Source organism: Microcebus murinus, chromosome 4, assembly GCF_040939455.1.
Source record: "Microcebus murinus isolate Inina chromosome 4, M.murinus_Inina_mat1.0, whole genome shotgun sequence".
Classification (NCBI taxonomy): domain Eukaryota; kingdom Metazoa; phylum Chordata; class Mammalia; order Primates; family Cheirogaleidae; genus Microcebus; species Microcebus murinus.
The window spans coordinates 31,272,846-31,288,761 of record NC_134107.1 but is presented as its reverse complement, the minus strand read 5'-3'; the positions used below and the strand labels follow the sequence as shown (position 1 = coordinate 31,288,761).

General features: G+C 45.5%; 1 pseudogene; it reads left to right on the top strand.

Moving 5' to 3' along the window:
• Window positions 1-256: 256 nt before the first annotated feature.
• Window positions 257-1,902, top strand: LOC105866192 (T-complex protein 1 subunit zeta pseudogene; annotated as a pseudogene).
• Window positions 1,903-15,916: the final 14,014 nt, after the last annotated feature.

The following is a 15,916-nucleotide window of genomic DNA, read 5'->3' as shown; positions in this document are numbered from 1 at the left end:
TAGAGAGGGCTGGTGTGGATGCTTGCACAACATTGTGTATATACTGGATGCCACTGAACTGTACACCAAAAAATTGATAAAATGGTAAACTTTATGTTATGTATATTTTACTACAATAAAAAGCTCATCTAGCTCCCGGCCACGCTGATCCGGCTCTGGGCACTCTGCACGCGGGTTTTGCCCCTCTTCTTCTATTATATCTGCTATAGCGGCTGTGAAGACCCTGAGGCCCAAGGCCGAGGCGGCCCGAGCCCAGGCGGCGCTGGCGGTCAACATCAGCATGGCTCGGGGGCTGCAGGACGTGCTGAGGACCAGCTCGGGGCCTAAAGGCACCATGAAGAGATGCTTGTTTCTGGCGCCGGAGACATCAAGCTTACCAAAGACGGCTATGTGCTGCTTCACGAAATGCAGATTCGACACTCAACAGCCTCCTTAGCAGCAAAAGTGGCAACAGCCCAGGATGACATAACTGGTACAACTTCCAATGTCCTAATCATTGGAGAGTTGCCGAAACAGGCGGATCTCTACATTTCCGAAGGGCTTCATCCCAGAATAATCACTGAAGGATTTGAAGCTGCAAAGGAAAAGGCCCTTCACTTTTAGGAACAAGTCAAAGTAAGCAGAGAGATGGACAGGGAAACACTTATAGATGTGGCCAGAACGTCTCTTCGTACTGAAGTTCATGCTGAACTTGCAGATGTCTTAACGGAGGCTGCAGCGGACTGCATTTTGGCCATTCAAAAACAAGATGAACCTACTGACCTCTTCATGGTTGAGATCATGGAGATGAAACGTAAATCTGAAACGGACACAAGCTTAATCAGAGGGCTTGTTTTGGACCATGGAGCCCGGCATCCTGATATGAAGAAAAGAGTAGAAGATGCCTACATCCTCACGTGCAATGTGTCATTAGAATATGAAAAAACAGAAGTGAATTCTGGCTTTTTTTATAAGAGTGCAGAAGAGAGAGAAAAACTAGTAAAAGCTGAAAGAAAAAAAATAATAGAACTGAAAAAGAAAGTTTGTGGTGATTTGAATAAAGGATTTGTTGTTATTAATCAAAAGGGAATTGAGCCCATTTCCTTAGATGCTCTTGCAAAAGAAGGCATAGTAGCTCTGCGTAGAGCCAAAAGGAGAAATATGAAGGGGCTGACTCTGGCTTGTGGTGGGGTAGCTCTAAATTCTTTTGATGACCTAAATCCTGACTGTTTGGGACATGCGGGACTTGTCTATGAGTATACATTGGAAGAAGAGAAGTTCAGCTTTATTGAGAAATATAACAATCCTCATTCTGTCACATTATTGGTCAAAGAACCAAATAAGCACACACTCACTCAAATCAAAGATGCAAAAAGAGATGGTTTGAGGGCTGTCAAAAATGCTATTGATGATGGCCGTGTGGTTCCAGGAGCTGGTGAAGTAGAAGTGGCAATGGCAGAAGCCCTGATTAAATATAAGCCCGGTGTAAAGGGTAGGGCCCAACTTGGAGTCCATTTGCTGGTGCATTGCTGATTATCCCCAAGGTTCTTACTCAGAACTCTGGTTTTGACCTTCAGGAAACGTTAGTTAAAATTCAGGCTGCACATTCGGAATCAGGTCAACTTGTGGGTGTGGACTTGAACACAGGTGAGCCAATGGTGGTAGCAGAAGCAGGCATATGGGATAACTATTGGGTAAAGAAACAGCTTCTTCACTCCTGCACTGTGATTGTCACCAACGTTCTCTTGGTTGATGAAATTATGCAAGCTGGAATGTCTTCTCTGAATTGAAGCTTCCCTGGAATCTGAATATTGAAGACTCTACAAAGTGATCCTGAGGAAGACAGCTGTGGAATATTTGTCCAAGCATCAAGTGGTTTTCAAAGGAATTTCTTTGCCCATATGAAAAAAAGGGAGAACACTGGCACCTATTTAAATTCGGAAGTTCTGAAATTATAATTACAGTATTTTTAAAATTGCACTGAAATACACACACATAAAAGGAGGTCCTTTTTACCATGTTTTGCTTTAGCTGCAGTGACAAAATTACATATTAGATAAACATGTTATCTACCCTGTTATTAAATATTCCTTGGGGAAAAAAAAGCTCACCTAGGAATTCTAGACAAGAAGTGGAGAAAAGAACAGGGGTAACAGGAAGTGACAGAGGGGCCATGGAGACAGGAATAGTAGAATGACTACTCAGATTCATGTGTCTGGGACTGTGCTACACGCTTTATATGTTTGTCTCGTGACTCTCACAATAACTCTATGAGGAAGATGATTATTTTTCCTATTTTACGAGGAGGGAACTAAGGTTTAGTGAGATCTAGTAGCTTCCTTAGGTGGCACTAAGCAAAGCTAGAATTCAGATGCAGGTCTGATGTGTCCAAAATCTGCTTTAGTCACATTTATAGAGGCTCCACTACTACAGAATGTGCTTTGTGTATTTGTTTCACTTAATCCACACAACAACTGGGCCAATCTGTTATTACTATCCCATAAATTAACCAAGAAACTAAGATGTAAAGGTTAAGAGATTCACCTAACTGCACACAGCGAATGAGTAGCAGAGCCTGTGTCTGAACCCAGGCCTGCCTGGATGTGACACCTGTGTGAGGCCTTCCTGTGGCTCCAAGGTAGAATTCCTCAAGCATCCTCTTTTTAGTCTGGCTCTCTGTCACCCCAGGAGTGGGGAGATTATTTCCTGGCCTTCTCTTATATTATAGTTTGATGTTTTAAGATAGTTTCCAGCTTACAGCGTCCCTTCTCCAACTTCTTAGAGACTGTGCAAATCCTACATTGCCTGCCTTCATTATTTTTCTGAGGACTCCTGACACCAGAATGAGCTTGAGAAATGAGAAATACTGAGAAATATTGAGAAATGAGATACTGAGAAATGAGAGCTCCCTGAGATACTGTGTCACAACAGCTGATGGGCTCATCTGTCTGGTCCGAGAGGTTGGAGGCTCTAAGAGGGTGTGGGCTCTGCCTGATTTCTCTTTCCTCAGTGCCCAGTACTGTGCTTAACTCATAGAAGGGACTCACTAAATATTTGCTGAAAGAATGAATAAATAAGCCAGAGGAAAATGAAAGGTTTCTATGAACTCTACAAGATAAGCCTTCTCTGCTTCATTCATGGAATGATCTATAAAGAACACTGATCAGCTTTTGCTCTGACCTTGGTGTTCACCTCCAGTTATCTTAGAGCTATGGAGTAAGCCTTGCTGGGTGGGCTGGGGAGCAGAAATAATATGTTCAACCCCTGCTTTTAAGGAGCTTATGGTCTGGAAAGGTGATGCGAAGTTATACATGAATCTCGTGAACGTCCTGTTGAGTGTCCTGAAGGGAGATGACATTTCTGGAGAAGGACAAGAATATAGAGAGAGTGAAGTTAAGACCCCCAAAGCCTTAGCATGCAGGCTGCTTCCTGGCTGTGTGACCCTGGCAGATTAAATTCTTTAAGACTCAGTTTCCTCATGTGAAAAAAAGTCTTTAAGATTCAGTTTCCTCATGTGAATTTTGTGCACCACAAAAGATGTTGAAGTTCTATCCCCCAGTCCCTGAGAACGTAATCTTATTTGGAAACAGTCTTTGCAGATGATCAAGTTAAGATGAGATCATTAAGATAGGTTCTAAGTATGAGTGGTATCCTCATAACAAGGGGAATTTGGATCCAGGGATGGAAGCTGATGGGAAGACACAAGGAGAAGACGGCCATCCATAGGCCAAGGCCTGTGGGGCTGCTTGGAGCCAGGGGGAGGCCTGGAACAGAGAGTTTCTCCCTCACATCTCTCAGGAGGAAACAACCAGGCTGAAACCTTGATTTTGGACTTCTAGCCTCCAGAACTGTGAGAGCATAAATTGTTGTTTAAGGCACCCACTTTGTGGTTTTTGTGATGGCAGCGCTAGCAGGAGCAGTAGCCGTGCTTATTTCATGGAGATGTGAGGGTGCGGAGAGATGATACAAGCAAAGTGCTTAGCACTGTCGTTGACAAAGGTGGGCAGGATGACCAATTTTCACCTGGAGGAGTCAGGTGGGACCTCACCGAGGTAGTAGCATTTGGATGCAGGCATGAAGGCTGGGCAGGGTTTGGAGACCAGGATTCATGGAACCATCATTTGCATGACATCTTGATGTTCAAGAGGACATAGGCCCAGGGACAAGTAGCCATTGGGTGATATGTGGCATCTAGTTTTGCCTGGCAAGTGTTCCTTTTCTCTTCTTCTGGGAACAGCCACTCATTTTACTTTTATAAAAGTCACTTCTCCCTGCTCCAGTCCCTTCTCTGCCCTTCCCTAGGCTGGCCAATTAGGGTTCTCCAGCCTCCTGGACTCATGATGGGTCCAGGACGGGGCATGTGCCTCCCACAGGCCAGTCAGAGTTCTCGCTGGGGACAGACATGGATCCTGAGAAAGGGAGGCTCTCTCTTCCTCTGGGACAAGGAACAGTAAGGACAGTGAACTTGGTGATTCTTGGGGACACTTTCCCTGACTATGTGGAGGAAGCCATCTATGGGATGTGGAAGGAGGCTAATGTACAAGAGAAGCAAATCTGAGAGTAGGAAAGTGATGGAGATGGAGATGGAGAGAGAGAGAGAGAGAGAGAGAGAGAGAGAGAGAGAGAGAGAGAGAGAGAGAGAGATTGTTTTCTGGTCTCTACTCACAAGGGTGCTAATCCCATCATGAAGGCCCCACCCTCATGACCTCATCTAAACCTAGTTACCTCAAGTCTCATCCCCAAATACCATCACAATGAGGGTTAGGGCTTCAACATATGAATTTTGGGGGAACACAATTCAGTCCATAGCAGGCACACGTTGAGCATTTGTCAGCTCATGGAAATAACTATGGCAATGCCTTTACAAATTGGTTTTGACTACACATTCACATATAATCTCCTTACTGATTGAAGACTATTGATGAATTCTGCCCTTTTATTAAGTACTCAAAATAGATACGTTACTTATGCCTATAACAATGCCAAGCACATAGTAGGTACTCAATACATAGTTGGCGAAAAATGATTGGGTTTTTTGTAGTGGACTCCATTTTCCTTCTCCCTCAACCTTCCAGCCTAGCTGGACTTCTTTCAGTTTCTGGAATTCTTCATGCTCTTTCTCTCTTCAAGTCCTGTGCACTTGCTAGGTCCCCTGCCTGGAACATTTTGCATCCATTCAACAAATATTTATTGAGTGCTCATTATGGGTCAAGCATAATGTGCTTGACAAGCATAATGTATCAAGCTTCTTGCATAGGAGCTGAGGATGCCACAGTGAACAAAGAGACACAAATTTCCACCCTTGTGGAGCTTATATCCTAGTAGGGATAGACAGATAAAGAAAAATCAGTGCATAAAATACATGCTATGTCAGATGAAGAAAGGAGCTATAGAGAAAAGGCAGGGAAGGAGGATGGGGTGTGCGGGTGGGCGGGGGTTGGTGTTGGGAATTGTAATAAGAAGGTGACAAGTGACCAGCTAACTCCCACTCATCCTTCAGGCCCTCCCTGAACCCCTAGACAAGGTAAGTGCTCCCTGTCTTAGGTTCCATAGCCCCCTTACTTTTTTTGTCATTACACTCATCATAGCTGCAATTACTCAAGAAAAACTGTCTTTCCCATGGGACTGAAGCATCACAAAAGCAGAGGCCATGTTGTCTTGTTAATCACTCTATCCTAGCATCTAGGACTGTGCCTTGTCCATATAATTGATATTCCACAAATAATTACTGAGTAACAGATGAGTGAAAACAGGACATTACTTTGAAAATATCCTGTTTTCCTATTTGCTATGTGTACACAGAGGTAGCATTTACAATATAAATGATGTACGCTATGTTCCTTTGGTTGTTGTACATGTGAAGAAGTTTGGAAAGCAAGATATCAAATAAATAGATATTATAATGCAGGACTAAAATTATAATGCAGGACTTCTCAAAATGTGCTTAGCAGTCACCCGCAGATTGTATTTCCAAAGATGGCTGCAACGATATGTCTCCTCCCTCTCTGCATGCTTTTCTTACAGTGTAACTTCATGTGCCTGCCACGGAGAGCTGGGGGTCTATCTTTCCTCCACTTGAGTCTGAGGGGGGCCATGACACAGTGGAAGTGACACTACGTAGCTTTTTGAGATGTCTGCTTTTGGAACTCAGCCATCTCAGGCTGTGAAGAGATTTAATCTTGGGATCATTTTTGGAGCTACTGAAAAGAATTTCTCTTTCTCCTGGATTTGCAGCTGGGAAGGTGAGAGCCTGGAGCCACTGGGAGTGGATGATATGGTAGGAGATCGCTCAAGAGTGAGATCCACACCTAAGAAAGCAGAGCTACGGAGAGAAAGACCAAATCCTGTTGATTTTTTTTTGTGACCCTTGACTGAGCCTGCCTGAACTCCCCTTAGAGTTTTCAATTGAATGAGTCCCCCTTCCTTTTTGTTTTCTTTTTTTTAAAGCTAGTTTGAGTTGGGTCTCTGTCACCTGCATCAGAAGAATCATGACCAACATAATGGAAAATATTCTTAGCAGCACAGAGTCTACAAACCTAGTCTTTGAAACAGTTCAGTGCTATAAAGAAACAAGGATATTGCTAATCCTACCTCCCTAAGAATATCCTTAAGGAGCTTAGTCTACCAATTACTATTAATGAGCACATCCAAAATGCCAGCCCTTTGATGATCTAGACACCCTCATCAGGTATTTCCGCCCTCTTCCCTCTGTGACCCCCGCAGTTTCCTGGGCTGACCTGGCTGGAGGGTAAACATCCCACACCTGCTCCCAGCATCCCTTGCTGAGGACAGGGCTGGCCTAACCCGGGGGAACCCCTTGGAGCTCCTGAGTGACTCAGCTTGAACAGAGCCCTGGGTTTGCCTGGGGAATTTGGGGAGTTGTTGTGTGAGAAACTCTAGAATACGCACAAATAAATCAATGGGAACTCAGTGCCAATTTGCAGTGATTAAAGGATCCCATGAAAGCTGAACCTCTAGAGAGAGACATACTCTTCTATTGTATAATCCCCTAAATTCAAAGGGCAGAGCACCTGTGCATACCCACCCTTGCCCCTTGGGTTCTTGGCATGAACAAAACTCCTCTCATCATGGTGGCCAGTCCCAGCCTCTTTCCTGTCATCCTGGAAATGCCTTCTTAAGAATTCCTCCAGAGAGTTGGCTCTGGGCTTGTGCAGGTTACTTTTATTAATAGTAGTTGAGATCTGGCCCTTGGGTCTTAACAGCAGGAATGAGGAGGCAGGAGAATGAAATTCTTCCTTTGAGATGATACCTACGACTCCTTTCTTTTACCAGCAAGTGATGATATTGGAAGCTGTGCTTTTCAACATGCTGTCTGTCCCCTGTGTCTGGAATGTTCTTTTCTACATGCCTCTCCTCTGTCTCCAAATCCTGTTCTCCTTCCAGGGCTGTCAAATGCCACCTTCTCTGAGAACCCATCACTAACCTCGCTCCCTCACTCAGGCCTATCCAGTTCTTACAGCTTTGGGGCTTCCAGAACTCTTTGTACATCTTTTAGTTGGTGAGCTGTTGGCACAATGTCTGGCACTGCGTTCCTTAAGCAGTTGGCAGTGGCGCTTCAGGATTGAGAAGCAGCTTATTCCACTCCCATTTCTCTGGACCTGTTGCAATCCTATGGGCTTCAGCTAACTGGAAGTCATTAATGCACCTTTTGCCCTCCCCAGAGTGCAGAGTGGCGAAATTCTGGAGACAAACAATTGGGACTGGTAACCTGTTCCATCACTTTCTAGCTGGATGATCTCGGGCACATACGTTAACTTCTTGTCACCTAAATTTCCTTATCTGTACGATGCGGATAATGATGAACCCTACTGCTTAGTGTTGCTGTGAAGATTAAATGAAATGATATAGCATTTAGTCCAGCACTTGGCACATAAGGAAAACTTAGTTATCAGCTGTGGTTACTATTACAAACCAATAAAAATCCATTGAATATTTAGTGACAGAGAGGGCAGCATTTGAGGTTCCAGCCGCTGCCCCTCACATGGACTTGACTTCTTGGTGACTTGAGGCAGTGTCTAGACCTCGCCTTAACCCAATATGCATTGTTCCATCATTTTGTTCATTTACTCAGCAGATACTTATTGCCTGTCCACTATATATGGGCTACTATAGCTCCCACAGTTGTGTTGTGAGAATTCGGATTAGTGGTGGGAAAATATTTTGTAGTTTTGACTGAATGATGGATTAGTATTCCAGACTGTTTGTTTCTTCACTTTACCAGCTCCCAGCCCTGTGGTCAGGGCCAAGAGATCCTTTGCTTCACGTTAGGGGAATGCTAAAGGTGAACATAATACTCCTGTTTCTGCTATTTCTTAAACAGAGTGGCTGTAAAGGAAGCTTAAGAGAGAAGCGTATGGACTCAGACAATACTTTCTGGCTGGTAAGGAATGAAACCACAGGATTAGGAGGTACATTGCACATTTTTTAAAAACAAGAACAAGCAAGGGACTTAACTCTTTATGTACTGGGCTGAAGTTCAGTATTCATGATTCACATTCTTTGGCTGGCAATAGTAGTGTATTCACTAAACACATTTTTTTTTTTTTTCCTTTTGGTCTTGTAGGTATTTTTGTCAAACTGTTGAATCCTTTGTCTGGCTCTAGGTAGAGGAGCATCGCTTTTGTTTTTATATTTATTTTTATTTTGGAAGGAAATCACTTTATTTAATTACCTTGCAAACAACATCACAACAGCTGGTTTAAGGAGAGGAACATTGCTACTGCAAAACTTTGACTGTCTAGTAGGATTCTATAAACAGAATTTTTTCTCTTTAAATTCTTTCCATTAAATCTGGGCGCTCTTAGCATTTGGGGAAGGACAATTTTTCTCTTTGTGAGACTGACTGTTGCATTTCCACGAAAAGCTAGTAGCACCCTGCAGTTATTAGAACTGAAAATGCCTCCCCTTCTTCTAGAAGCCCTGTAGAAGGGGCTGCACCATCCCTAGCTGAGAACCACCAGCTAATAATATAGCATAACTGGAGTGGGTGTCCTTCTTTGATGATGGTGTAGTTGAGTGTAGAACTTTCCCCACTAGACTGGACACTCCAGGAAACCTGTGCAGACCCATGTCAGATTTTATTCCCTGTTGCTTGGGACAGGGCTTGGCCCTTGTGGATTCTTAGTAGATATTTGCACTGGGCTGATGGAAAGATTATATGTACAGTAATTATAGCATTAATTTCATATAACTTAGTCAAACTGAACTGCAGAGTTTTTTGTAGGCACGGGGTGATATTCAAAATATTTAACAAATAGTACTTGCACAAGCACTGACCAATCAGAATTTATCCTGGAGATTCTGGAAGGCTTTCTGCTGGAATAGCAACCTTTAGTTGCTGGCTCGTGGGGCAATCCAAGGGGTTCCAGAGACAGGAGTCAGGGAATGGTGAGAGACAGCATCTATTTGTTAACAAAATTTTAACAGCGAGCAAAAACTGTGCTTTAGCCATCTTTTCGATTTCTGTAGCCCCAATTTCCTCATTTGTAAATGTCATATTAATTCCCACGTTGTTGGGGTAATTAAATGATACATATATAGTACTTATAGTAATGTATCTGGAAATGGGACTTGCTCATTGTTAGTTATTTCTTTTTACGCCTGCAGCAAGTTGATTTGGCTCATTAAATACATATGGGTGTGATACAGTTAATTATTAACCTGCCCTGGAAAATTTGCATTATCTTTCCTTGAAGCATTTAAAAATATATGAGCAATTTACTCACTTAGCCTTCTTTTCAGATTCAGCTGCCCTCTGCATCCCTGTCCACGAACGCACACACACACTTCAACCTTACTGAACTGTGTGGAGTTTTCAGACTCACTGAGCTCTCTCATGTTTCCTTGTTTTTACGTTTGGCCAGCTCGCCCTTTCCCCAGTCTTTGTCTGTGGTAGTGGTGGGGCAGGCAGACCACCTATTAATAGATGATTCAGGAACAGGCTCACATGCCACCACCTCAGGGAATTCTTCCCTAACCACATACCACCTCCTCCAGGAGGCCTTCCCTGACTGCTGCCACTCCCCAAGGCAGAGTTAAATGTTTTTCTTTTTTGTGCTTTGTAGGTGCCATTGTTATAGAGCTTATACCCATGGTGGTATCATTATTTCTATTTACTTGTCTCTCTTTCCAAAGGCAATTCCTTGAAGGCAGAAACTACACTTCATCCATCTTTTTGATCCCTGCATGCAGCCCAGCTTTTTGGTACATAACAAGTGCTTAGTAAATATTAAATGAACAAGGACAATGGGAAGAGACCTCCTAAGAACTCAATAGAGAAGTAACGAAGTCATTGTTCTAAAGGACATTCCTTTTACTAAGATGAATGCTGCTCTGTTCCTATTTGTTCTTAACTTTAGGCACAATTTTAACAAGTTTGAAAGTTTGATTTTTAAGAAATCCATAGGTGATTTAGAAAGAACAGGTCAGAAGAGTTGGGGAAGAAGCTATTAGAGGTAAGAATACTGACAATGGAAATGACACTTGACCCTCTGATAATGGTAAGAACAAACAAAATTACAAAACACACAAATGAGTGCTCAAGTGTGGGCTTGTTTAGAGATGGGAAACAGCTTCAGGTGGCACCTGACATTTCTACACGGTCCAACCTTTGACATTCAAGAGGAGTGCCCTGAGTTTCTAAAAGGTTAAATTATTCTTTGAACACTCTGTGTAAGAGAAGCAAAAGCAATGAAACCTATTGGGATTTTCATGAAATAAACTTCTTCCATCTGGAAATGACACGGGGCTCTTCAATTGTTAAGATACTACTTGGACATTTGAACACAAAAACTACCATCTGGAGGTGGTTCTGCAAGCTCATAACTACATTTGGGTATGAAGGTCATCTTGCCAACAACCAATGGAATGGTAAATTCCAAGATATCTTGGGACGTTGCTTTTCAAACTCTCCTCTTTGTAGCCCTAGGGGTTCCTTAGCATGGAAGATTGGTGCTTGGGGCTGGTGGGTAGCCGGGGGTTGTGTTCTCTCTGTCTGCCATGTTCAGCCCCCTGTTTTCTGGGAAACATGTTGGGTGTCAGAGGAAGATTTTATTTGAAGAAAGCAGTCCTCAGCTGAAATACCTGGTAACAGTTTTCTTGTGGCACTTAGTACAGGTCCCCAGATGTATGTTCTTAGGAGACAGTGATTAAGAGCGTTATTCAAGGGAGTTTGAGTCCCTGCTCCTGAATTTCACATCTCTGTACCTCAGTTTCCTCATTTGTAAAATGGGGATAATAATAGTACCTTGTCCCACCAAATTGTTGTGAGAACTAACATAGTTAAACTATGCCAGTTCTAAGGGGCTTAGAAAAGTAGTGAGTGCTTAGGAAAGTAATAAAAGGCTGTAGAGGCCGGGCATGGTGGCTCACGCCTGTAATCCTAACACTCTGGGAGGCTGAGGCGAGAGGATTGCTCGAGGTCAGGAGTTCAAAACCAGCCTGAGCAAGAGTGAGACCCTGTCTCTACTATAAATAGAAAGAAATTAATTGGACAACGAATATATATAGAAAAAATTAGCCAGGCATGGTGGTGCATGCCTGTAGTCCCAGCTACTCGGGAGGCTGAGGCAGCAGGATTGCTTGAGCCCAGGAGTTTGAGGTTGCTGTGAGCTAGGCTGATGCCACAGCACTCACTCTAGCCTGGGCAACAAAGTGAGACTCTGTCTCCAAAAAAAAGGCTGTAGAAAGTATTTGTTATTAATATTTACTACTTAAGAAGCTCCTTGATTAATCATGTCCTATGAGGGGTGAGGCCAAACTCTGAAATCTAGTGCTCTGAAATCAAGCTTTGAAAACTAAGTAGGTGTTTGCCATATGGAGAGAGAGGGCAGCACGTTTCAGTTGGAAGAGCAAAGCAAGGAGGGTGGGGTGAGAGAGCGTTTTGTTCAGGCACCCAGTCGACAGCTAGCATGCAGGAGATGCTCGATAAAAGGCCAGTGGGTCCCATGTCGGCCAATGTGGGCAGAATGTCAGGGTGGGAGGGCGGTGACAGAAGACAGCTGCAGGGGAAGTGGCTCACACTGGGGTGTGGGCAATCTATCCTGTCCGCTTTGCTAAGGAAACATAAACTATATTCCCATTGACATCTTTAAATTCCAGGTTTTAGAAGGATACCCTGGTGGTGCTTTGGGAGATAAAGAAATCAGGAAGGGAAGAGAAGGATGAAATCGATGTGTGTTTTAGAGATAAAACTACCAGGGTGGGGTATGAGGCCAGGGAGAGGGAGAGGTCGAAATGATTCGGCAGGTTCCTGGTTTGGGCAGCCGGGTGGACGTGATGCTGTTTATCAAGATAGGGAAGGCAGGAGGAGCAGGTTCGGGTGGGGGTAGGTAATGAGTTCATTTCTGGGACAGGTTGAATTTGAGGTGCCTAAGGGAAGTTGAGGTGGAGGTACCCAGTAGGCAGTTGGATGGGTCTGGACTCAGAAGAGAGGGTAGAGCTAGAGATACTGATTTGGAAGTCACCAACTTATTATAAATGAGAGCCAACATTTTGGGAAGGGTTTGCGTTGACCCAGGTAACGAGTCTAAGTGATAGAAGAAGAGGAAGAGATGGGACCCAGGGAAGGGGTCAGCACGAGAGACTGGGGCGGGGGCAGCGTGAGCAAAGCCCTTGGCTTGAGCACATGGGCCGAGGGGTGGCCGTCAGAGGGCCCTCCCAGGACCTGCCCGTCCCGACAATTGATCTGAAAAACATTACTCCTCTCAAGGGGGGAGAAAGGATTTATGATCTTGGGATCAGTGAGCTTTGGAGTTGGAAAGACTCTCAGAGATTTTATGGTCCAGTGATTTAAAAAAAGGGTTTAAAGGAGACAACCCTTTAAAAAAAATGAAAGCTTGTGCCAAATCCCAATAGGTGACAGAGTGCTAAACCGAGAGCTGCCATTACTGAAGCTGGGGCTGGATGGCTTCTCCCAAATGTCTTGGAGCAGCCCCATCATTCCACAAATATTTACTGGCACCAAATGTATGCCAAGCCCTGTGCTCAGCTCTGGACATATAGCTGTGGACAAAAGACAGTCCCTGTCCCTGAGCTCAATGGCTCTCAATATTGGCTGCACCTTAAAATCACCTAAGGAGCTTTGAAAAAATCCCCAATGCCCCATCGCCTGAAATCAGAATCCTTGGCTGTCAGACTATGACTATTAGTAGTTTTAAAAACTCTCCAGGCGATTTCAATGTGCAGCCACATGTGAGAACCAGCTGAGCACCACACAGGCAATCTGGTGAACTAAAGTATTTCTACTGTACCCAAGTGGTAGGACCTTGAACTTGTCCACTCCCTGGTTTTATTAACGAGGGTCCAGGAATTAAGTTGGCCAAGGTGGACAGAGAAGGGGCTGGGGCTGGAACCTGTCTCCCAACTCCTCCCCATACTCTTGTCTTCCTGCACACCAGCGCGGCCTCAGCCTGCGCCCTGCCGTGTGTTCCTTAACCTGGTTGGTCACTGGGCTTGGATGTTAAGTGCAAATCCGGTGAATGATCTCCATTGTTCTCTCTTTTCACTGGGGCTGTCTTCTGTCTCTGTGCAAAGCTAGTTGAATTCTTTCTCTGAAGAGGGTATTCTTCATTCAGAGGAGGCACAATGGGTCTCTTTCACTGGCAATTCAGTCTCTAGTAACAGAGACCGCGGGGACTGCCAGCATTCTCCTTGTGAAACTGGCATGCTCCCGGCTCTGAAAATGAACCATGGGCCCTGACACCTGGAGAAACAGGGAGCCCCTATTTAAGCTGAGAGTGGGCACCGGAAGTAGCTGTGTGTCTTTGGGTTAGTGGAGTAACCTCTCTGAGCCTTAGTTCCAGACTGAAACATTGGGGATATAGGATTGTTGTGAGGATTAAATGACAATGTTGTGTAAGTACAGGGGACCCGTTATGTGCCAAGTAGTAAACTAAGGTTCTTTTATACATAATGTGGAATTTAATCTGTAGGCTTAAATCAGTAAAATAGATGTTAGAGATTGTTATTCCTGTTTCATAAACGAGGATCCTAAAACTCAGAGAAGCCAAGTAACATGTCCAGTGTCACACAGTCATCGAGGGAGCTGAACTTTGAACTCAGGGAGCTGGACTTTGAACTCCCACAGCAATCAGAAAGGGCAGTTTCCTAGGCTGTTTCTTTGGCAGCCAGGTTGGGAGGAGAATGGTACTGACACTAAAATTAATAATAGCGATAATTATAACTGACATTGAACACTGCGTTCCAAGCGCTCAATATGTTCCTGACACTGTTGCAAGAACTTGGCAGATACGATCTCGGTTAATTCTCACAATGCTCCTATACAGCTGGAATTGTTACTCCCCCATTTCTGCAGATGGGAAAACTGGCACAGACCAGTTTAGTAACTTGCTTAAGGTCACACAGCTCGTCACGGTGGAGCTGGGATTTTAACTGTGTAGGTGGGCCCAGAAACCACTTGGTGGAACTTACTGGAAGCAGCTGTTGTGGTCTTTGTGCCTTCTGACCGATTGTCCTGTTGGCAGCTGCCACAGGAGGTGGCCCACGGTGGACACTCACTGGGGAGTGAGGCTCCTTCCCCTTTCTTTTGGGGAAACAGTGGTTCCTGGTGTGTGGCATTTCCGAGTGAACCTGAGAGGGCTCTGACTCCTTCCTGCCCCTAAAGGTCCGTGACGTGGTTGTCACTTAACGTGCCTCGACCCGCGCGTTCCGCTGGGCTCTGCAGCCTGCCCCGTGCTGCCCTGGCCCTCTGCGAGCCCAGGGCAGAGTCACTGCCCTCCTTTCACGCGGGGACCCCTTCCCAGGAGGGGTGGCCTGTGCCTTCTCGCCTTCTTCTCCTGCCACACTCTCCTGCTCAGGCCACCCGTGTGTCCCCAGAGCTTGGATCCGGGACTCGGATCCAAATCCTATCTTGGGTGGCTGGAGAACGCTTGTGTGTCTTTGGCCTTGGTTACCCTGTTTTCACGGTTGAACAAACCGAGTGCGGAGAGATTAGCTTGCTCAAGCATACAGCGAGAATAGCCAAGCTAGGATTCGAGCCCAGGTCAGTCTGACACCAAAGCTCCGAGTCACTAGCCCATGTGACTGCCTGCCAACAACATTTTTTTTTTTTTTTGGCCTCCTTTCCCTTCATTCTGAAGTCCAACGTGTCACATGGGTGGGTGAGAACTTGGGCCACTCCGGTGGGAAGGGCAGCTACTCTGGTTGCTGTTTTCTCCCCACTCAAACAGTGTGCCCCGTGTGGTCTCCCAGACCTGCGGGCAGGGAGATCCCGCACAGTTTGTCTGGGGCCGAGTGTGTGAATAAGTCGCTTGTCTTCGTCTCTCAGCGCGACGGGAATGGCTCTGTCGTGTGTGGATGCGTGTGCACACGGCGTGACGCGCCCGCCCTTGCCTGCTCCTCCTGACAGATAGCTGGTCCTGTGCCCGGGTTTGAGTCATTTTCACTGAAAAACAACCCCAACCTGGAGATAAGAATTCAGTCTGGCAAGATCGGAGGGTGAGATAATGCGGAGGGAGCTTGTAGTGAGTGTGTTTCAGCTGGTGACTTATTCCACCCGGGCTCTGGTGGGTGGGAGGCGAGTCCCCACGTGGGGAGGTGCGCGGGGGACGCTGGGAGAACAGCCACGTGGTCTAGGGAGAGGCTGGGTCCTCCCGCCGCGGGGCCAGCTGCACAGGGGCCTCTGGGCCAGGCCGCTGGGGACCCTTCGTCCCGTAGTGGGGGCACTTCCCAAGTGCGTGCATGGCAGCCAGCTTTCTTGCACGCCCCTCTTAGGTTTGTCTCTGCATTCTGAGTTTTGATTCCCCGAGAGAGGAGCTGGACTCTGGCTTTCTCAGCTGAGTGGGGTAATAATGAGACTGAGGGCTCATTCAGTGAGATACCCCCAACGCAGAACTGGATTTTGGAGGGGGGACATAAGAGGAAGCTGGCACTGCGGGGCATCCTTCTTCAGGGGCAG